The following is a 24696-nucleotide window of genomic DNA, read 5'->3' as shown; positions in this document are numbered from 1 at the left end:
TAGACCAACAAGACTTACAACAAAAAAAATAAATTAAACCTGTGGTTAATTATGAATAGTACAGCATAAAGTGTATCCTGACATAGTTCACAAGACATTTTCCACAATTTTTCATATATAATGCAGTTCTGAAAAGCAAAATAGGGAAAAAAGCAATTTCTTAGAGAAGGGAGCCAAAAAGGTTTTTTATTTTTAATTAAAAATATGTCTAAAATAATAACATATGAGGTCACAGAAAACACTGAAAGCCAATTCCTTAACAGATGACAGTCATGCCCACTTCACCCATGCTGACCTATATCGTTTTCCTTAACTTTTATTAATATTAATCTTTCACTTTGTTTTCCACAATTTTGCCAGCAAGTGATACTTTTAGGATAAATGCTCCGAGAAACTCACTCAAGTACATCTTTTTTACATGTTAAAATATAGAATGCGTAAAAGAGGAAAACTTATGCCATAAAATTGCACTTTCGACCTAAAATTGTCTTTTCAGAGTTTCAATATTGAGGAGCCTTTATGTACAAAATTTTCACCAAGTCTTGACCACAAACTTCAAGTTTGCAAATAAGACATTTTCATAACTCACACTTTCAAGAAAATAAATACAGCTGTGCCATACAGACAGTTAAAACACAACATTTGAACTGAATTTCAGTATTTTGTTCTATCTGTGAAAAGGTAGAAAAATTAAATGCATGTAGAAGGTGAAAAGCTAGAGGAGGAATGTGGAAAAAAGTTACTGTGAGTGGTAATTTAAGTCATGAAAAATTTAAATTTCCATAGAAAATGCACCCAACCTTTTCTCCTAAGCATTGTTATACTGGTTTTGATCACACATCATAAAATATGTCAAAAATATTCAAATCTCTTTTGTTACTCAAAAATGACAAGGACTTACATGGAACATAACATAAAAGATAAATGTTGGAATGACTGATGGCAGTTGAAAGGATTACATTTGGAGAAGTTACATCATCAGCATTTGCAGTCTTCCAATCTCATTTTCTTATTTCTGAGTACAGATGAGAAGTCAACCATCTGCCCTAGGAGCAAACAAGCAAGGTGGCTCTGGGAGCCGGCAGTCCCCCAGCTCCTATTTCAGACTGTTGTTCTCAGGCGTACTAACTTGCCTGACATCTCATCGGCATCTAGGGAAAAGAGCAAGGTAGTTTGCGCATCTTTTCACTTCATGTGCAATGGGGAGTCTGCTGCAAAAATATCCTTTTGGAAATACTTACAGGCTTTCCTAGAGAAGAGGGGTGCTTCTATATAACAAATTCTTTATGAATGAAACTTATGAGCTACATTTTGTGGTTAGCAACATAAAGATGTCAAGAAAAGTACCACATACCTCTGATTGCCTAACAAAACTCTGAAAACCTGCACATACAGACAGAGAATCAAAAGGACAAAGAGTTCTTATTTTGGCTGAAGGACCAGCCAGCCCGCTGCTGTCCCTCATTACAAGCGATCTTCCAGAGTAGACGACTTGCTCTAATTTGGAGAATAACGCAGTTGATGAAGCTATTCCTACATTGTTCCCAAAGTGAGATGATTGAAAGGTTGCTCTCTAGTGTGATTTTACAATACCAGTTGGGCAGAGGAACAGTGAGGGTAATCAGTGCTTCAAGTCAGTAATCAAACAATAAAACAAAATACAGTGACAAAGCAAGCAAGATCTCCTGTAACACTCAGTACTTAGCGAGATGATTTTAGGAATAGATCACTTATCATGCTGAATGGGTAAAAAGGTAAAAATCAAGAAATACAGAGTATAGCACAATGCAACACATTTCTTGAGTGCCTGGTGTTGTATTCTGTATCTTCGTTTTGGTAAACTGAAATAAAATGCTATTAGAGCTGCATGCAAGTACATTTAGGAAGCCCACACATCAAAAATCCAAGTAATTTATTGTGTTACGTATAAAAAAGTTACTGAATTACTTGGAGAAAAAGATTCTGATCTCTCCTTGTGTTTCTCTCAGCACCATTAGGTTTTTCAACAGATTTTGGAAGTGGGACAAATGGGGAGCCACACACCAGGCTCTGAATAGCGTCCACTGAAAGCTGACTGTCTCTTCGTGCTTCCCAAAACACCCGCTCTGAAGTGTGGTTCATTTAGACTGACCCAAAACTGCATTAAACTTACACACTTCACATTTTGCTTTCATGTAAGTGATAGCATTCTCAGCCATGCAAATTCTGACCTATCACCAATCACCAACCTGTTAAAAAAAATTCAGTATCATTCCCCAAAACTGGATGTAAGTTTGCCTTTACTCCCTATGGCATCCAGCAACTCATTTTGAGGAAGTCTGTCATTTGCTCTTGTGGGTAATTTATACAATTCCAGCATACAGTGCTTTAAAGTAATTTAAGTTTCCAGTAAACGCTGCAATGCACTATTTTTCCTGCCTTGTGCAAAGGGATCTGACTTTGTATTAATTTTGCCTGGGGGGTCCACAAAATGCTTGAACAGAGTTCACATCTCCTGTTGCCAGTTTGTACATTCACAGCTCCACCTCTCTCCATCTTCCTCCTTGCTCCACTCCCTGTGCCTGGAATACTTTTCTAAAGCTAGGTGAGGACATGGAAAAAGCATGAGGCATTTGGAAGTTAAAACCAGCAGCTTAACCACCTTATACAGCAAATTTAAGAGGCTTAAAACTCACCAACAAGTGCAGGAATTGTCAAGTTGGCCGTTATGCATTAAGCCTGAGAAAGTAAATACATGTGACAAATGCATTTCTTCCCATGTGAATGTAATGATTCCCAGCTACTCTGTCTAAATTAAGTCACACATTAGTTATGTCTGAACAGAGGAGAACAACAATTAACATTTTGTACATAATCAACCACTGGCTTTTTTATATTCAGAACCAATTATAGGGATGCTGCAGGCCTGACTTTTCTTCAGCTTAGCAAGCAGAGAGATATTATTTCAACATCATCCACTTAGAGTAATCAGCCTTCGTGTCCACATGCACAGAAACAGGATATTTCACAGGTGGTAAATTAAATAAATCACACGAAAGCAAACAGTTCAGATGCCACGATTTCTCCAAAACCATTAAACAACCTTCCATTTACTCTTCTCTGTAACATACTGAATCAGGACTTGTTCACTACCAGTGACAGAAGTAAATAAATAAATAAATCAGCAATGCTAGCTTTCACAATCAGAGTACTCTGAAATACAAACACATACAGAAATACAAGTACTACTTTTGTGACAGCAATAAAATATTCTTTATAAAGGAAGGTACATCTTCCTTACCCCTAACTTTGTAACGTGTTACTTTATTTCACACCAGCTAAATAAGCAAAGACCTTACTATGGACACTTTGTTAGACCTCAAATAAAGCTACACCTAAAGAAAGAGAAGAATGAAGGCCTGTTGTTCTCAGACTCCAGCTTAATGACAGGAATTTTACTGACTGATCATGGCAGTTGCAGCCGGATGCTGCAAGGCTGAAGAACAATTAAAGGTCACTGACTATTAGATTACACTAGCCCCACGACAACCTATTTGTAAGCTAAGGCCCCCTAGCTCTGAGTCACTGCAGAGTCTGAACAGATACGGACATTTCACTCAATACCTGCATCATTTGTGCTTTCCAAGCCAGCCACTGTACTCAGATCCATCACTATGCCACCTGCATGGGAGACTCAGGTGGACCACAGCCTTCCCCCTCTACCAAATACAACTTCAACAGCTGTATATCATTTTTCAGGCTAAGAACTTCTGCAGCACCTTCCATGGTAAAACTCTCAGTTCTTGCTGGTCATAAAGCTGCTTTATTTCTAATACCTATGCAAAATACTTGCATATTTATACACATGCTTTCTATACATACATCTACAGTGATGCTATCATTGGTTCAAGTGCTAATGATCCTTTTTTTAATCAAGTCTTAATGTGCAGATTTATTTTTTCTATGACACCACCATTGTGTTTTAAATGAGTACATCATATCTAGCATGTTGTGGTCAGACTTCCGGGGTATAAGTTAAATAAAATGTGATGCATAGTTACGTAACTGAAAAACATGAATTCATCTTCCCACAGGCGATGAGTCTAACAGCACAGCTGCAACATCCCCAACACAGCTAGACATCTAGGCAAAAGACAGTATTAGTGGCTCCTTGTCCCTTGCAAGCGACTATTAAAAAGGGCTTCAGCTTTCAGCCAAAGATCCCACTTCCGAATTCCTCACATTTTGTGCTGCTAGTCATGAATTAACCAAGTCTGAAGATGTTTATGAGATAAACCCCAAAATATTCAAATCTGCCTAAACAGATGCACAGAGTAAATAACCTGTGGCTTGACCAACGTAACTTTGCAGAGGTATTTATATCCTCCTCCATTAGAACTTTAAAGGAAAGAAGAGAACTGTGATAGTCATGTACATTGAGTTGCACTTCAGTCTTAATGGGTGTTTTCAAAATCTTTACATCTGCTTTTTCAAAAATATAAGAGGCAAGGCAACACTGACAGGAATAAAATTAAATACATTTAGAAATAAGATTTTAGCCTGGTTATGTTTTACAGAACCCCGAGATCTGCTCGTGATTTGAAAATGTCTTTCTGCTTCTGCTTTGAAAGACACTTGTATTATGCAAAGCCCAATATCTGATTTTAAGTGCAGAAATACAAAGTTGTAAGAAATTCTTATCACTCCTTTCTTTCCTTCCCTGCATTTCTCTAAGGCCTCTAGTCACTGTCCTCTCCATCTTTCAGCCATACTGTCCTCCATACTTGCCCCTGCCATGCAGAGATGATGACTACCGATGCATGGTGCCACCCTCTTACCAACATATTCAGTTACTAAAGCAACAACTCAGCGCTTACTTCAGTAACACTGTTTTGGCATACTGAAAATCTGAAAGACACTCAGTATTTAGGAATGTTAGGTGGTGGTTCTTTTAAGAAATACTTTTGTGATATCGTTCAAATATCTTCCATCTGAAATAGAGCTGCAGGGAGAAAACAAGAACGCCACAGCCAAAACCAGCAAGAGCTTGCAGGCATTTCTGGGGGTGGGAAGAGAACAGCCTCAAATGAAAAATGAAGTTTTTCATTGCAAGTGTCTTGAACAAGACATCTCAATTTTGTCAAGTGAGATTTAATGATACAGTGCGTAAAGCTACTTCATGGAGAGGGGAGGGGGGGTTACGCAGCTTGTTGTTGCAGCTGTTACAGTTCACTACAGTCATTGCTTTCTTTAACTTCGTGTTTAGGAATTTTTCTTTTTCACTTTTTTCAATTTAAATGAAGTGAGCATTATTTTTCAAGCTGATATTTCAGGTCATGGCAATTGTTGCCCGTAGAAGTAATACACACCACCCTTGAAAACAGACTTATTTTTGCCAAATATATCCGAAGTCAATCCCTATAATATAAATTTATTTAGTTTCATGTACACCATCAAGATATATGCTTATTAGAATAAATGGGCAATTTCAATAAACTTGAAAAAATAATTTAAAGACAGCCTTTTTCATATCAGATCGTAAGTCACCCTGATGAAGGTTATAGGAAGGGTCTGACAAAAGCGCAAATGTTTTACAACTATTCAGGATAAGGACTGGCTTGCCTTCCTACTTAACATCTCATACTGGCCAGTGCCAGAGACAGGCACAGAAGCACAGAGTACTTCCATCATGGCAGCCCCTGCACACTGGTCACCAGTATTCCTTCACCAAGGAGCCTGCAAATACAGGGTATACAAAAGTTTCAAGTTGTGGGGTGAGACAGTTGCAGGGGAAGATGCTGAATCATGCCCTTAACAACTGTTACTTAGATATCACCACCTCTTATTAGTGTTTTCTTTTAGATTTCCGTGAGAAGTGTATGGCACTAAAAAAACAAACCATATGCAAAAATTTTAAAGGTGAAGCATAAGCTACAGTTTGGCCAGAAATAACAAACAGGCTTCTAGAGTTAGTGTCTAAGTGAAAGCATGAACTATGGCCTGAGGGAAGAACAATTTTATATTTAGGAGACTTTCAAAAAATTTGGAATTGCTGGTCATGGGATGACTTTGAAAATAGGCAAATGAACTCACTCACTCTCCAATCAGCACCCAGCAGGATTTCAGCCAGTAATCAAAAGAAATCTTGTCTCCAAATTTGATTTGATACATACAAGTATTCATCTGAAAAGTTGCCTAATACAGCCTATTTCTGTAGAAGAGCCCGTATCGCTCAAAGCCAAGAGGATTTAACTGGAGCAGTAAATCCCTCACTTTTCTTACAACCAGACAGCTACAGTCCTCCCTCACCCACTGCTGACCTCCCTTTTCTTCTCCCCTGTACATCCCCCAACAGTGAGTGAAATAAAAATATACACGCATGCAGTCAAGCACTGATTTATAAGAAAACCAAACCAAAAAGTTTATCAATGTTTCAGACACAGATGTGAACCTTCTACAGTTGGTCACACAGCAAAGATACAGCATGTGCAACAAGTTCTCCAGGCTTAGTGGTCTGCTGTAGAAAAACAGAGATTTTTTACATTTTCATTCCTTTATATTTACTTAAAGAGAATGATGAATATTCATTATTACCTTTTCCAAACTACAACACTATGGATCATAAAACCTAAGTTCAACCAGTGTTGATTTCAACGTCTCTGGTAGTTACTCCTTGTAGAATGTATTATTGGAAGGAAATTACTGCCTGTTTTTTAAAGAGTGGCAGTTAGAGCTTTCACATATTTTATGACATGTTGTCTTTCCCATTTAAAAAAAAGAAAGGAAGGAGACAGGAGAGCTGTGACCTCTGTTTCTCAGAGGACAGGTGGAACCTGCCACCCCAGATGATGACAGAACATTAGAAATACTGAAATTGTGGTCATTATGAACAGCCTGAAAGATCAGCAAAAATGATCTCGTCAAAATGTTCTAACTTCGAAATTTTATTTCTGAAGGTATGATTACACTGCCAAAACTGATTTAAAGTGAAAAGGCAAATTAAAGCAGTGTATGTTTAAACAGAAGGTTTTAAAGGGACTCTAACCACAGGATTAGGAAGAGCTGTTAATCACCCACATTGAATCAAGGCTACTCTCTGGAAAGTTACCATGAAGTTTTATATAGCAATATCTTCAAGTATGCTGCCTAGTCTTTAGTGCAGTATATTGGTCACACAGAGTGAAGGCAAATGGGAATTTAAAAACCTGCTAATTCTTCACCTAATAACAAAATACTAACAAACTGTGCAAGGGAACAGCTTTTACACTTCCAAAGTACAACCAGAAACAATTCTGTACAGTAGTACAATTGTACATTTCTGGTTCAGTAAATTAGTTCTTCAAGTTGCATATTTTTGAATTTAATTTTAGAAATTACTTTTTCAGTATTTTAACCAATTTCCATGGAAATGTAGTTTACAACAGATCATACACAGAACAGCATCTTAGCACCGTTCCAAAAGTAATAAAGGTGCAAGATAAGAATCTGAATTAGACATATGTGATGCTATATAAATTACTTAATTAAGCAAATATGTACAGCTGTCTGTGAAAGTACTTGCTTTGCTAAGCTAAATTTACTACTAAATATCCACATACAGTTCATTAGGTTTTAATGAGAAGCAGTCTTCCCATAACTTCATAAAAAGCAAACACACAAAAACATTACAGCCAACTAAGAAAAAATTTCTTCTGGATTTGAGGACACTTTTGTAATTTTCTGGTGTCGCCTTAATGTACATGACCACAGAGATACGTAGCATGTTTCCTCTTTACGGGTAGAGAGCACAGTCTGCTTTGTTTCTATTTTCATAACGTCATTTCATTACAACACACTAAATTTAGTCAGAAGTTTATTAACTATGAAAGCCATCTACAGGCATATAAATTTGCAAATTTATACTACCCTCATGACAAATCGAAATCTGCTGAACTTTTTAGTTCCTAACTTTGCAGCCCATATTCCTCCACACAGTGGAGAATCCAGTTTCCTTCAGAGTCCCAAAGTTTGAGCTAAATGATGAATGCTTTTTCCAGTTCTCCTGAACCAAATGTTTTCTCTCAAGAGCTGCTGGCCAGATGCTGGAAGGTGTTACAGGTAAAACTATAAACTATCTTATCTTAGGGTACCACTTGTTAATATCACTTTGTCCAGTGATGACAAAATTAAAATCAGCAGGCAGGGAGTGGCATGTCATCAAGTGTTAAAAACTGCATTAACAAACAGTTTCAACCTTTAGAAGCAAAGAGTTGCTGCCCAGTAAAAAGCTGGCAATAAAAATCACACACAAAAGGGACAGGGCACTTCCGAACTCCTCCTTATCCTTCTCAGCAGCAATACCAAATTCTATTGATGTGTCTCAACCAGAAACACACTCAGCTTTTTCACTGTCAACACAGTAAGAACTGCTGCCTCTGACTACTACTGTAGCTGACAGCATCTACCTTTTAGCTAATGTAAGAGCCCCCAAGAATTTGAAATCGTTTCATTTTGTAGCACTTGACAGCTTGTTAGCAGTTCCAAACACTTGCTGCACTACAGAAGAACAATTTTCATTAATCACTTAGTATTAGACTTCTAAAGTAGCATAATAATTTAAGTTTCTTGATTTTTCTGAAAGCACAATTCCTGCTGTTTAAAATAAGCTTCTACCTGTAGTACATTCAAACACGCCTGAGGACAGTTGTCAAATTGTTCAGATATTTAAGTACTGGGAGTAAAAACTCCTGAGATCAAACATATACATTGTCAAAACTTAGGAGGGGAAAAAGAAAAAAAACAAACAAAGAGAGAGAAGTAAATTTTTTGGTACTTTTTAAGATAAGGCATCGTATGAATCTGGTCTTAGATCAAGACCTTTTCTTTAATAACTTGCCATCCTCCAAAAATACAGCAGCAGAGCCCACATCTCCTCCAGGAAATATGGAAGCACAAAAATCACCTGGACAGAAAGGAAGCCCAGTGAAAGTTACAGGAAAACATGCTGCTGCATCAAAATCATCTTAAAGCCTTTTAAAATAATTTTATACTGTATTGCTCCAGTGCTCACTATTGTGCCTGCAAGTTACCAGTCAGCATGTTTTACTCCCTACCAGATAAGACTTTGCCTGGTTTTCCGCCAGAACCTTAATGTTCTTTCAACATAAATTCAGCTGATGGGAGGATATATTTTTCTTCTCAAAAGTTCTTGCATGTGTCTCCACAGAAGACTTCTTTCATAAGTGCATGGCACATGCATGAACTCAGTAAGTTTAAAATACTCATTAAACAAATACTGCAAACATGTTACATTTTCATAAATACATCTCTGTTTATGAATCACTACTGATAATTATCCTTGCCCAGGTTTGATTTTTTTTCATCCTTCATATATTATTTTATAAGGTGTGCAACAACAAAAAACTCTACAACAGATTACATGCTTGGACCAATATGTCAGGATAAAACTACATTAAACCACATTACTACAGAAGCACACTTATGGTGAATTTTACACATGTGGCTTTAAAGACCAAGTAAAATGTTAACAGTATAATTTTTTAAAGTAATCTTTATTTCTCCTTGAAAAGTATCTACTTTAATAATCATAATATTTTTCTACTCAGTGTAGGAAGCTTCTTCAAACCTAAAGGAACAATGCAATTTCCATTTCTTCTTCGAATGCCTACTGCTACAAGAACTTGCCTTATGAATTGAGGATATGACCTTTTCCCAAAAGCAGATGGGAGTATAAGGCATTTGAACTAGGAGTCAGTGAATGAGCAAAGTAGTCACTAGAGGCCAAAAACATACCTCATTCACTATTACACATGCTAGTATCAGAAATTCAGTCTGAGATCCTCATTACCATACTACTAAAGGAGTCCACTAACAACTGCAACCTCCTCTTCCCCCTCATGCAATTAGCCTGCATGCAAAACCTTTGCTATTGCACAATTGGAAAGCAAGGGGCCCTAAAGCTATACAAGAGTTGCCTCTTCCTAAATAAATTTCTAAGGCCATCCTTGAAACGTGACAAATCATCTGCCTGCTGATTTATCTGAAGCATTATTTTTATTCTTTAACTGATGGACAAATACCCAACTCAGAGTTTACATAAGCAAAGAGAGGGAAAAGTTACCCAGTCTTTCAAATAAAAAAAGAAAAAAAGATGATGGAAACACATGTTCAAACATATACTGAAAGACAGAGATGGTATCTCTACAGCTAACTCTTAAAACGAGAGGCAAGTTCTCATGGCTTCTCCAACCACAAAGTCGATTTACATCAAAGAACCAACTGAGTTCATGACCTCCAGATGAAAAGTGCGTGCTTCTGCTCAGTGAGAGTGCAATGAAAATGTTTTCAGAGGTAAGAACCTGGATTATCTTCATCACTTTGGAAGCAAAATGCAGAATTTCGCTTTGTAAAATCCTCCTTGAAATGCCAGTAAGAAGGCAATTTGTTTCTGTTGCTAAAATGAAGGGCGACCAACATGATTGTCTCTGGAACAACGAGTCACACAACAGTTGCTACTTTCCTCTGCATAGAAGCATAAGGAATCAAAAGTTAGAATAACCCGAGACAAGGTTCATGATCTTCTAAGTTACTTTTGGCTGTGCTAATTGCCTATTTCAAGCACTTAAATTCATAGCCTCTCCCAAGTTAGGAAGCAGTAACTATTCAAGAGATCAGAATATTCATGTCTGAGACATACTCATGTCTCTGCTGCAGGGGGAACGGTCTGTGCCCGTGACATCACAGGATAAAGGATTTCACAACCTTTTCACACCACTTCAAGCCCAACATCAGCCTGACAACCTGTTTGGCATTTACAAGTGACAACCTGCCTTAAAAGATGCATCTAAGCTACAACTGGCTTACAACGCTGTATTAATGAACCTGTACGTTTGATCCATCTTTTCATAATTTCAAACATTTGATTTCTAGTGACACAAATTCTAAAAATTACTTTATTTTGTAGTCATATTAAATCAGCAGTCCAGTTGTTTCAAACAGTTCCTCTGCCTAATCGGGTATTATCTTTTTAAGAGCAAAGTACCTACAACTAAAACTAAAAATTACAAATTATGCACTTATGAGGTAAAGTTATCCTGCTTCTTCGCTCCTCCCTTCCATAGATGCCATCCATGATGCTCAGATAGAGTTTAAGACTAAAATAAACTATTACACAAAATTAATTTGTTTCAATAGCAACTATTAAGACAGTAAGTTAACAAACATCCTTTCTCCCCTTCTCCACTCTTCTTTTCCAGTAATATTTACCTCTGCTACTACCCATTGAACAATTTAGTGCAAGTATTCATAACTAAATTTGATTTCATCTGAGAGAAGGAGCTTAAATTCATAAAGATCAGCTTGCAGACAAAAGAGATAGGGTTGTGCACATTGGTTATTTTTGCATTTACAAGTACACACACACTAAGAGTTGACCTCATTTTCCTTTGAAGGAAGTACTAAATGACATATTTTAGCACAGAATTTAGGTCTGTGCAAAGAGTTTCTCATATAAAGACAGTAAAGAGCCAGCAGACGATGTCGAGCTGCTGTCAATATTCAGCTTACAAAGTAAAATTAACTACCTGTCACAAGATACACTATGTCAGTGGTCCAAGTGAGAGAACACACAAAAATCAATGTACATAATATTTATATTGCAGAACTAAGCTTGGAATCTTAAGTTGGCAAAACTGAGAGAAAATACCAACATAGGAATACACAGGGGTTCCATGAAGCTTCTAAAATAAAATTTATGAGGATTGAGGAATGAGGATCACTTCCCTCACTATGTTTTCCCACATTCAAGAGAGCAGTAAAAAATGCCTCTAACAGCTCAGTAATATATGAAAACTGCTTCTATAACAGCCATAGATTCTGTTTCCAACTTTGTAAAAGTTGAAAATTTAAGGTAACTTCCCTTTAAGGTGAATTCACTTTGAGCACTAAGTACAGCTTCTTTCCTTTTTCAAAGACAGAGCTACTCAGTGAAATTACACCATGTGTTAATCTTTAAAAAAGGGTGTTAAAAATGATTAATGCATTCCAAGAACATATGCCAACAAGATGGGACTATGTCAGTATGAAAACTAAAATATTAAGATAAATAGTAGCTCCTATATTCTGCTAAAGCTATTAGAAAAGCAATGAAGAATTCCCTTTTAGTAACTGTTCAAACTCTGCTGGTTTTGTATCCCTGTAGATCTACCCCTTTTAGCAACTATCAAAGTTGTCTTTCAGTGGAGTTCTTCCTTACACTAGAAAGATCAGGATAAGCAAAGTGAGGGCTTCCCCTGACTTTTTCACAGGTTTCCTGCATGACTCCATGTGAAGACATGAACATACCTAGTCCACAGAAAGCCCCTCTGTAAATAAAATAGTCACATGTTGCATACTGGGATGGGGCAGTCTATTTTCATCTCTGCCAAGTACACTGAAACTTTTAGAAAGTCATTAGACAATCATGAAGCATTGCTTTGCTACTTAAACATAAAACTTCCCAACATAAGCAGCTAACTACTTTGTAATAGTATTTGATAAACTCTATCTGCATAGGTAAAAGGATCTTCTAGCAACTGGGCACCTCGCAGAGTCCTTTGTAGCAGTATGGCAGTACCTACCAACACAAACCAAGCAGAAGTATTTTCCAGTCCTTGCTCTCCTCCTCCAACTCTTTTTTGGCTTCTCATTTGTAGAAGCTGAAAACACACCTGGATGTAACACGCCTTACAGCAGCCACATGTTGCAAAGTTTAACCCTGTGCCTGCTGCATACCTCAGTTTTCATTACTTATTTCCAGCTTTCCGGAGGAAAGTAAGTCCTACTGGGCAACACAGAGCTAGCAGTACCTTTTAAATGCTCAAAATAGAAACTGTGAGAGATTTAGCCTAAAAGAACTCACCAAGCTTAAAGCAGCGACTAAGCCTACTCAAACATAGACGTAAGTATAATGGGACATAAGTGCAGAACAGCAGTGCTATATTCTGCTTTACAGGTAACAAGATCCATGTAAGCCTGTTAAAACTAATTTCAAAACATTAGTTTATATACAGTCACAAAAAACCAAAGAACTGCACAGTTCAGAACATCCAGCCTTCCACAACAGCAAGCAAATATGTAAGTTATATGCCCGTAAGACCTACAACATCCTACCTGTCCTATATGTCCTATAATACTAATTTAATGCCTATAGGTTAAAAAGGCCATGAATATATTAACACAGAGTTAAAATGCAGCACAAGCAGCTAGCCAGGAAGTTCAAGTGGATTATCAATGTCCCTATCCCAAAAGAGAAATTTTTAAGTATTCAGGATGCACTGCAAGTACCATTTACATACTCTCAGAGAAGGTAAAACGTCACAAGTTTCATGACTAGTAATATGGCTTGGGACAGAATTTCCTTCTAATGATACATCTCACAATTAGCGAATAGGCAGGCAAAAAATGCAGCAACACGAGAAGTTTTTCAATATCACCAGTAACATAATCTCAACCTTGCAAAAGTCTTGTCTTTGGCTGCAGTCTATAGAGAGCATTTCAGAATGAGACACAAACCACAGAGTCTAATGGTGCAGTGGGTGAGAGCGCTCCTTCCTGACCTGGTAGATGACCAGTGCAAGCCCCAAATCCTAAGATTAAAGGGAATCCAAACACAGTACAACCCAAAGGATATTTTTTCTAGTTCCCTCAAAAGTAACACAGCTTTGAGATATTTTTGAACAATTATCTTCATTTCAGCAGAATATAAGGTTACATTAGTACAGCTTCAGGTTTACCTATTCCATTTCCTTGCTACATCCTTCAATTCTTCTTATAGACATACAGTTAAGCACAAGGTATCATCCCCCAAGCCAGCTATACTACAGTCCTCTCCCATTCCCCATTGATGAAGTAATTCTTCATAGCACAAAGCTTCTTATGCAGCTTCTTTCATTATGTCCTCTCCAGGCTGAAACAGGCTCCACATCAGTTTAACTTCTGCTTTGCTATAGGGAGGGCACCACATGCGTTACATAAAGACGACTGACTTACAGTGACTGGGTAGTCTCTCAGCGCCAACTTGTTAAGAATACAAATCTTCTCTTCTTTTACAGCAGTGAAAGTCTGAGCAATTCCATTAGGCAAGAGGTGGTAAGCTCACGTGAGGCTGGTGTTGGATCTGAAAAACAAACAAATCAGGTGAGAAAACTTCCTGCTGCATTGTCCTTCCATACCTGGGAAGCATGAGGGGGGTAAGGAGTAAAATATATGCCTGGAAAATTTACTACCTTGCTTTTTCTGTGTTCCCCTCCTCCAAAAATATTTCCCTAAAACATCATCTACAGCTACATCTTCCTCTCCTGAAAGATATGTATAGAAGTTCAGGTTAGCAACAGTCTCCCATATAACTAAGCAACTAAGTTTTAGTCTACTAACACACTAAGAGCAATGCATTTTATAAACAGAAATCTATCTTGCCCCAAGGATCCAGAACTGGATGTAAGGAACCCACTCAAACATCTTGTCAGCACACAAAATGAAAGAAACAACCTGCATAGAAAGAAATATGGGGGGTACTACTCTGACAAACTCCTATCACTATTCAAACTGTTGCTTTGAAGCAACCAATGTGCAGTTTTGACATTTAGTCAAATGCATTTTTTCTGAAGACATCCCAATTTTACAGTTTTAGTGGCCTGCAGGACTTCTCTGTACAATATGAACACTATCAAACAGAAATGGCTTATGACAAAGTTTAACATGCTCAATTTCAGCTAGAAAGAATCAATAGTTTAGCCTCTATATTCATGGACTGTATGGTGCTTCTTTCCAATTATTAGATTTGAATTTCTGTTGCACTGAGCCAGTTCCCATATCAACTTGACTATAATCTTTCAGGAAGTCTAATCAACACCAGACGAAACAGTGCCTGGGTACCACATACCACTTACTGTTTATAAAAACTAACACATCACTAAGCTTCCTCCAGTGCTCTGAGGCTTTCCAGATCTTTCTTCAAGATCAAGATGAGAAATAGGATTCCTCAAATTATTTGTACCCTAGATCCAAAACTGTTATCCACTCTGTAGTTTGTGGTTGTTTTTTTAAAATAGCTTTAGCAGTTATAGTTTAACTTTTTTCTTATTTCTCTATGCTGCCAATAGACCACACGGCTTCATTTCAGTAATGCAACTAAATCATTCTGCATTTCTTGAATTGTTGACATTACTGCCCTTATTTAGTATTATTCTTAAAGTGTTAGCATATTTTCCAAGGAAAAAGGAAATCCTTTTCCCTGTTTTCAACTCACTGAGTTTTGAGCAATACTTTTGCCTTCTCTTATCAGTTGTCTACATTGACTAACTCCTAGTTTAGTGTTTCCACTCAATTCCTTGCTGCTTCTGTTCGTTATATTCCTGAAAATGCCACCACCCAGCTGGTCTGGAGTCTAAACATCTGTAATCTAAGTTGAGGATTAGATTTTAATACATGAACTTGTGTATTTTTAACAATAATCCAAATATTAAGGGTGGAGGTTTTTAAAACTAGAGCAAGAAAGAACACCTGATGTGTTAACTCTGGCATTTTATATTAAGCTAAGGTTCTTTTCTTTGGTTGCTTTTTAAGTTTAGAGACCTAAAATAGCTATTAATGTAAGAGTCTATTAACATTTTTAGCCTGTAGGAGCATGCAGTGGGCAGATGCAGCTGAAGTAACATATTTGAGCGATGAACCAGCTTTATGATTTTATTACTCAGACTTTTCCAAATCTATGGCTGGCGTTTTTCCCAGCAATTCAGAAATTAAGCTGTTCTACATTTAAAACTTCCAACTAATCATATACTAAAAACTTCTCATGGTTAAAGCAACAAAATCACCTTATGATAAGCCACTGAAAAAAAATGGATAAAAATACCTAGCTTTGCAAAATAGTACCTTGAAGTTTTTGTGTTATTTACACGAACGATGTAAGAGAAATATGAAAAAATCATCTAATATAGTTTAGAGACAATTACATTAGTTATCAGGAGTATAATACATATAACTGCACATTTATTGTGCAGTCCCCTGTGTAAGAGTTTGGCCTTGTCTTCACAACTGCAGAATTCATGAACTCCATGCCACCTAAGACAAGACAAATGCAGGGGCCTTCATCTTGAATGACATTTCTAAAGGTATCTGAAAAGTCAATCAGGGAGCTGAGGCTTGTACCAACCACTTAGTCACCCATAAAGCCAACCGATGCTTTTGTTGTTCCACAACCTTTCCACATTTTTGCACACACAGCAAGTCTTCCTCCTCCCAAAAATGATGTTTTCCCCACAACCTGCCAGTCAAGAAAAGTTCCCATGTTCCCCGTTTCTCCCCAAGCCACCGTGCTGCAGTGATCTAGTCTGATCAGTGAGCACAGGGATTCACCCATAGGATATTTTGCTTCTGAGTATTTTGCAACACAGGTGCACATTCCTAAAATAATCCAGAAATCCAGGCCAGCTTAACTACACTGTTGATTGATTTGTAACTTTTTTTGTGCCTGTGAAATGAAAAAGTAATCCAGACTTATACAGACATACTCACAGACATTAGAAAAATTCTAGTGTCCAATACATTGGAATAGAAGGATAAATTGAACAATAAATATACCTCAGTGGGTGACTAAGCTCATGTGGGCATCACAGAGGGATGCTCATTTAATGCAGAATGGAGGAAATCAATTATTTGGTACTGAAGGGAAAAAATGAACATGCAATAATTGACCTTTCAACAACTCCACAACAATTCATTAAGCTGTTTTGTACTCTATTAGTTCTAAAGAACCTACACATCTCTCTGTATTGCTGGAAAAGCCTTCCAGGAGTGCACAAAGACCTAGTCTGGCAAGATAATGTAATTTGGTGTAAATCTACAGCAGGCAAACCTAAACCCTTGGGGAGGAACCAGCCAATTCTCTCCCTTCTCAAAGTTAGCCCTTTATTTCTGCTGCAACTCCTACTAAAACCAGTAGCAACATGACTCCAGGGTGGAATGAGAGTTGGAAATGGAATCCCGTTATTAATCAACCAGGAAAAAAGCCAGATTTTTAGCCACACCATTTGCTGAACCAGTTCACTGCATGACCATGCTGCCACCATAGAAGAGATGAAAAGAGAAAAATCAGGCAGCTGCAGACAGGAGGGTAGAACAGAACTGCTCCTTTTGGAAGCAGAGGATTATGCTGGTTTACGCTGAAAATGGAACTAAAAACAAAGTGACAGGGAACAATAAGAAAGCAAGTGACTTGCCCTAAACAACCTGCAACAGACATGCCATCTAAAATTCAGATTTTTGATACATGTGAGCAAAAGCTGTCAGTAATGCCAAGTCTGACTGAAACCAAACATTTAAAGTCTTGTAGTTGGCATGATGGATAAGGTAGCTACAAGTGCCATTATATAGAACTAGCTTTAATTGCTCTGAGCTAAATATATCTTTAAGAATTTAAGAGCTCCCCATAGCTTTTCTGTCTTTCAAGGAGAGAAAAGTCTTCCCGATAGAAAGAGCACACAGGCATACACAGTTACGTCTGAGAAGCAGGAAGCAAACCGTTAAGATGATTGAGTTAGAGTCTCCAACACTCATTGAGAACTCCTATTTTCGAGAGATCAATTGCCTTCCTATTCCACCACTCTGGTTCCAGTTACAGCAGGTGAGCAAAGCATGCATACCTGCTCCTTTTCAAACTACACCATTTCATTGCTTTATTAGCAGACTGTACTGAATCTTCCTCACCCCATGTTTCAAGTCAAGTTGTTGCCCTTACGAGCAAGCTGCCCTGGTACCCACATGCTTCTTCCCATGCCACCTAGCTAGGCACTGCAGGCAGGAAAAGGTGGAGTGAGCCTCCTGCACACACGTGTTGCCTGACCCTTCACTGCAGCCATTGTATCAGCATCACATACACAAGTGGTCCAAAATCCGCTACAGCAGCAGAGACTGTAGTACCCCAATAAAGGCATGAAACAAGTTCTCTTCTGCCTTCTTATGCCCAATAAGTTTTTCCAAAAATTTAATCAAAAGTTTTATGTAACAGGCTTTAGTTTCCTTGAGTTAATAATGGGTTTCAGGCAGAAAACTTGGCTGACAGGTAGAAGTGTGTTCTACAGATTTCACATTTCTGTTCACCTTCATTTTAGAGGTCATTATGTAATTGAAGTGCCTGCACTTTTTCTACAATTCTGGGAGTTAAATTAAAAATAATAATAAGAAAAGCCACTGCTGCAATGACAGTCTTTCAGCTTTCCCTCAGGCCATGACTGCAAAACCCCTTCTCTCCCATCACCTGGCTTGTGCCCTCTATTTCTTCTGTGGTTTCATCTGTCTTTTCTTTACTGAGCTGAACTCTTAATTTTTATTAAGAGTTCTGGTCCTCTTCATCCCTGTCTTTGATGAGTGTGAAAAGAATAATGCTACTTACAGAAAATAAAGTATTATCAGACCATAGGAATTACTGAGTGCCACATCACAGCTGAAGAGATGGGCCAGCTAAGACTCCAGGATTGCCTGTGTTAGAGCTGTGCGTGCACAGTAGCAGCACCAGCTGGAGGTCTGCCAGGAAGTACCAACTACACTGAACAAGATGTAGGCAAAAGTATGCTTCAGCTTTTTCTGTCCTCTGATCTATCATTTCTGAGGTACATATAAGGCTGGATAAAACAGGTTAAAAGGACCTATGTTTATTTGTTGCTTAAGAGAGATTTTAAAGCAAGCCTCCTGACATACACTGTTCTGCACTGGAACATCCATGCTCTCTACTGCTGGCTGAGCTGCTGCAGGAGAGAAAGCCTCCCTACTGTCAGTGCAGGCGTAGGCAGACTTCATTTACCCACTTCTGATAAAGCACAAAATAATGATGCTCATTGCCATTAAGATTTTTTTTCTTCTGAAGACAAAAATGTGGATAAATAGCATCAAAAATAGGGATGAATACTCGAGGCACTTTGTATACTAGATCTGTCACCCTTACAGAAGGCATTTTTACTTTAAAACTTTGCTAATCACAACAACCTATGTAGTACAGATGAATGCTTGGGAAAAAAACCCCAAACCCCAAACAGACAAAGCATTGTGCATCTACTATGGATAAATTTAATGCTATGTGTTAACTGCCATGAGTCAGAGCTGAGTGACCTAGAACTCCATAGGGCTCTTCCTGGTCCAGCTGTTCTGCTCTCAGACAGTGGCAAGCAGACAGCGGCAGGGCAGGGCAGCCTGCCCAGCGTGGCTGCACAAGTCCTGAGCGCCGAACAACCTCTCACCCTCTCCGCACATTTAAAACCATCACGTAAGATGCAGTGAGTAGAGACATACCACATGCTGCCTTTTAAGAAATTAATAGAAAACCCCACACAAGCAGAAGGATGGAAGAACAGTGGAGATCAGCCAAAGCAACCACAGCATTAGTCTAGGAAAGCAAGCATGCAGCTACAGTAGCATTACATGACTGTCCACTAAATCTGGATCTGGGGATTAGCAGAAGAGAAAAGGTACCAGAAATACTGGAGAGATTTTACTTTCTTCTCCAAAATTAGAACACCTATGGAGGTATAACCCCTTATTTTCTTTTTAGTGTCACATGTATACACAGAAACACACACACAAAAAAAGCATATCATCAGCCTCAGGTCAGGACAGTTGAGGCCTAAATGTTCACAAAACTTTCATGAAGCATTAATTAAAAAGCAATTATAACAACAAGATCCATCAGAGTAAATATATACCATCCTCCAGGATCCATCAGAACAAATACATACCATCCTGCAGAAGCTGCAACCTATTCACAGTTAAGTTTATTCAGATAATTTTTCCTGCAGGGGAAAAAAGTAGATGTGGCCAATTATGATGCCTGCAAATTCCAGAATCTGTTTATGTACCAGATGCTTTTCTCTACATCTGGTGACCTGCAAATTTGCCTCAGCTGTAGCAATAGTTGCTGAAAAACTCTGGTAACAGCTACTCCTGTATCTGTGACTTCATAGGGAAATAAAATTATAAACATTTTCAGTTGAATATATATTCACTTAAATGCAACTTGAGACTTTTTTTTAATGTTTTGATAGATATAAATAAAGTAACATTTAAGTGAGTGCTTTCACAATGTGATCAAATGATTAACATATTTTGGCCCTTCCCCTTCCTCCTTGCACTTCATGTATTTCACTGCTGATCTGAAGCTACATTCTTTCTGGGTGTTCAAGGCTACTTAAGTTGCAGCAAAGAACAGAGAGGGGTGCAGAACCTAAAGATTATTTATATGGCAGGACTTCAAACAATCGATCCAGCCAGATCTCAAGGGATTCGATAAAGAGGCAAAAAGATGGATGAAACACTAGAGAATTCAGAGTCTCATTCACGAGACAAGGCCACTGACCCTCTAGGACAAGATGACACACCCAAGAAGGGATTTACAGATGAAAGTGAGAAGTGAAAGTCTTTGGGCACCCACACAATCTCCACATCTAACCTCACTGTACTAGCAAAGGAAAATGAGGATGTGGCCAAGAAGGACTCTTATCTCTGATAGTTTGATTAAGGACTGAAAGGTGTAATAGAGAACAGAGGTCAAACAGACAAGTAGTCTGGCCTGGCAAACAGGCATGACCAGATGAAACATTTTGAAGTATTTGTGTACTTTAAAAAAAGAGCCCATACTACAAAACCGGTATTAGGTATTAGAATACACAGCTAGATATCACAGAGACAACAGCATCTTAGGGGCTAAAACACATATTGAAACAAATGCACATGCTATTCAGAAAAGCCAGTAAAGGCAGTACATATCTACACCACTTAAGCCTGCGATGGATAAAAAAAAACCAAAACACAACACTGCAAAAGAACAAACAGAACCCATCTGGGTCCAAAAAAAGCACTTTAAAAAAAGGACAGTCCTGCTCAGATTTCTGGGATTCTGCAGCAGATTCCAAGAAACCAGCCTTGGAAAAGATTTTGTTTTATTAGAATGAAAAATGTTACAGTGAATTGGGCATTACAGGAGATTAACCTCTCTGACTCAAGTGAGTAATAAGCAAAAGGAACTAGTTCAAGTAGTCAGTTAGACTGAGGAATTCTCTAAGTTGACAGTGCTGAGCTGCTGCTTCATTAAATGTGCAGAAACAAATCTGGAAATGCTTCATGGGATGCAGTGTGCAGTAGACAACTTGCAAGATGAAATAGGCCTAAGTAGATAAATAGCTTCCCCACCCCTCCCAAAAAGGCAGGGAAGGAGTTGATTAAAGAAGTTGCACCTCATATGTTAAAGTACAGCAATAAAGGTAAAACTTTCCCCAAAAAATTGAGAGATACTAAAAACAAAGGTCTTCAATAACACATTGAAGCTAAGTGGAGAAATAACCTGGCAGTGAAAGTTTCTTAGTAAAGAAACAAACACAGGATGTCAGCTATTAAACAGGCCTGGAAACTGTCACAATCAGCATGGAATCAAAAGTAACAGCTTCCTGAGCATGAGTTGTGGAAACCAGATGATACTGCAACAGATTTCTGATAGAAAAAGGGAGATTAAATTGTGCATATAGCTGCAAATAAAACTTTCATGCATTCTCAAGTTATTGTGCCTACTTCATCTCTAGCCAATATAAACATTTAAAAACCATAATCTATACTTTTTAAGTAGACAGAAAAAAAAACAGTGGGAGAAACTCTATGATGGCAGGAGAGCAAACAGAATACCTGTCTATAGAGTTGTAGGTGAGGGGAGAAAAGGGAAAAGAAATCAGCCCTACTAAAATCAGTAACATGCAAGATTTCAGATTAAGTCGAAGAGTCAGAAAGCCAATGGTAGATTAACCATTAACTTAACAGATTAACAGGTTAACTTTTTTTTTTAATTAAAAAAGGGAAATCTGTATATCTCATCTGGACCTGACACAGCTGCATAAACATGTTAATACAGCTGGCAATGATCTTATTTAGTAGAATTGCAAAGTGACTAACTGGCCACAGAAGACGATAGAAAAAAAAAATCAGGCTGGACACAGACCACCAGAAGAGGTTACCAAGAATTATCTTGGGGCTAGTTTTATTCAAAGTCCTACTAGTGGCAAGGAAACTGAGGTGACTAATAAAAGTTGCTGCTGACAAAGTAGAGGCACCTCTGATGCACCGAACAACTAGAACAGCAGGTGAGAGGTTCTGTCACCACATGGACAGAAGCAGTGACAGGGAACGTAGTTCATCAGTCCTGAAAGCAAGGCCAGGACCTGAGGAGTAACATAAGCAGAAATTCTGCTGACAGGTGGAAGTGACCAAGGAGGGGAGGGTGCTCACATATATGAGCTCATTACACATTCACTCCATCACAAATTCGATGGAGGTCTGAAAAGAGAAAAAAATAGATACCCTCTGACATAAAGTAAGGCATTTCCTACAGACATATAGGGAGGGAAGCATTAAAAAGAAAATCATTGTGCAAGGTGCTGCCAGCATCTAATCTGCTCAGGAAACAAAAAATAGCATCTAAGACACACCCAAGATCACTGTAAGTTTACACAAGGCAGACTGACAGCAAAATATTGTCCTGAAGTGAACACCATGAGCATACCTAGTCAGTCACACCATAAGATTCTCTGTATCTCTTCAAGTCTAAAGGCAAGTATCCTAGGCTGACCGGGGGAAACCTTAGAGTCTACCCTCTGTGAACAGAGCAAAAAGTTAACCAGTTTACAAAGGCTCAGAGGGAACACAGATACTCTAATAAAGACTGAGAGAAAATGCCAGTTTAAGCCAGGTGTACCAACTGGTCATGGATACATTTAGTCAGAATCCTGGAATAAAGTTTTAGTCAAAGCAGGGAAGTTTTGAAGTAATTTGTTAATGGGACAGCCAGGGACAAAGCTCTGACTATTTTAAGATGATGCTTGGTCACTTTACAAAAGGGACCATACAAATGTACTGTCTGCAACAAATACTGAACATTTGTATCCAGGAACTCTCAGCTAATCCTGTGATGTGTCAGTACAGCCACTTTCCAGAGTTCTGGGACTCGGAAACACAGAAACAAGCATTTCTGGATCTTGGTGCAGGGAGGAATGAGCACGATCAGAACAGTTTTCTTCAATTCCCTTCTTCAACAAAGCCAATCCAAGCACAAGTCTAGCCAACCTATGCCTTCTGATTTTTGTTTGCACTCCTACATTCCACAAAACATTCTTGCATGCAAATATTCCAGTGGCATTCACAAACTAGGCAAGTTTCATAAGATCACTCACCTGTATTTACTCAGAACACCCCGTTATTTTCAAGGGCCAAAAGAAACCACAGGGAAATTAAAAAAGCAGTTTGGTCAACATGAATAAGAAGAGAGAATTAAAGTTATGTACCCCAATATATAAAAATCTGTTTTCCTGCCCTTTGTCCCTAGTTCCTTTACCAAATACCACCCTTCCTCTCAACTCTAAGTGCATTAGGCTAGGCTAATACAGAAGATACAATTTTATTGATAAGTACTGCACAACAGAGACACAGCCTACACCTTCTGTCTTAAGTAACCCACTGCGAGGCAGATTGAGCTGCAATGCACTTGCAGACTGTTGAGCAATGATAACAACAATGAAAATCCCTCAGGAATTCAAGTTCTGCAAGATGCAAGTGCTGGGAGACAGGCCATAGTGAGAAAGGCTTTATGTCTTCCTCAGTTAGGGGACAAACTTTTTTTTTTGTTTAGCACATAAAACTCACTAAACAGCAAAGATGATCCTTTTACAGAAGAGCTCTGCACACTGAAATACTATTTAATAATTTAATTTGAGAAAACCAGAAGCAAACAACTCTCATCCTACACTGAACAGAGGGTGTGTTTATGCTAACCATGCAGTCTAGTCATATTAAAGTAAATAATGCAAGCTCATTTGGAAAGGAACATTTGGTAGTTCAATGTGAACTGCCATTAGGTCTGGATTATCAAGACTGAAATGGCAACCACAGTTAGGAAAATGTGTATGTTTTTCAAATGCTGAGCCACACCTCAGAAACCAAGATTTCCTAAGCTTCTTCAAGTCAGGAAGAAGACACCACCACTGACATGCCCCACAAATATTTCCCAAAGTGAGAACACTCAGTCACTTGATGATACTGAGATACAGCCATTGCTCTACCACTGAACTACTATGAAATTAAGGAAGCCACTTGTTTAAAAGTAAAGGCTGACAATATAGCTAGAAATAAATGGGAAGTTGCATCTTCCCTACTCAAGTTATCAAACTAATCAACTAAGACTAAAAGCAGATTAAATCCTGCCTGATGAAAACAATGACCTCGTATGCATTTAAAAAAATTCAATGGTGTCCCATTACTTGAAATTTGATCCTTTAAATGTAAGATTATCACCAGTAAGAGATCTTCAGTACACCAGCAACTGCATGCATGTGATATGGCAGGAGAAAGTGACCTTGTATACTTAAGTATACCTGCAATAAAGAAAGAAAAATATTTTACAAGTCACCCTTATCAAATACTACGTTTTGTGAACGCCTGACAAACAATAAGTCTCATCTGCTGAGGTGACATCCTGGCAATGGCTGTGCTGTTGATTTTCAAGTGGAAGTGGAAGTGTTGATCCTACTGAACTTCAAAGAGTACAGTACAATATAGTATTATACATAGGAAAATAAGCTGTGAAATGAAGTGTGTGTGGAGAGAAGCCTATGATTCAGCTAGCTTGTGGAAAATTCTAATATCTTATCTCCA

The 24696-nt window shown here is 38.2% G+C and overlaps 1 protein-coding gene across 4 annotated transcripts in view; it reads right to left on the bottom strand.

The window, feature by feature from the left end:
- OSBPL3 (oxysterol binding protein like 3) overlaps positions 1–24696 on the bottom strand; it is a 93653-nt gene that overhangs the window by 60588 nt on the left and 8369 nt on the right. For all 4 annotated transcript variants that reach the window (XM_064444410.1, XM_064444413.1, XM_064444412.1 and 1 more), the window contains exon 2: positions 14008–14134. The gene's annotated coding sequence lies outside the window, so the exon portion shown is untranslated. The remainder of the gene's footprint in view (positions 1–14007; positions 14135–24696) is intronic.

The sequence above is a fragment of the Phalacrocorax carbo genome, chromosome 2 (assembly GCF_963921805.1).
Source record: "Phalacrocorax carbo chromosome 2, bPhaCar2.1, whole genome shotgun sequence".
In the NCBI taxonomy this organism is placed as follows: domain Eukaryota; kingdom Metazoa; phylum Chordata; class Aves; order Suliformes; family Phalacrocoracidae; genus Phalacrocorax; species Phalacrocorax carbo.
The sequence above is the reverse complement of the archived record's forward strand: the minus strand, read 5'-3'. Positions and strand labels throughout refer to the sequence as shown.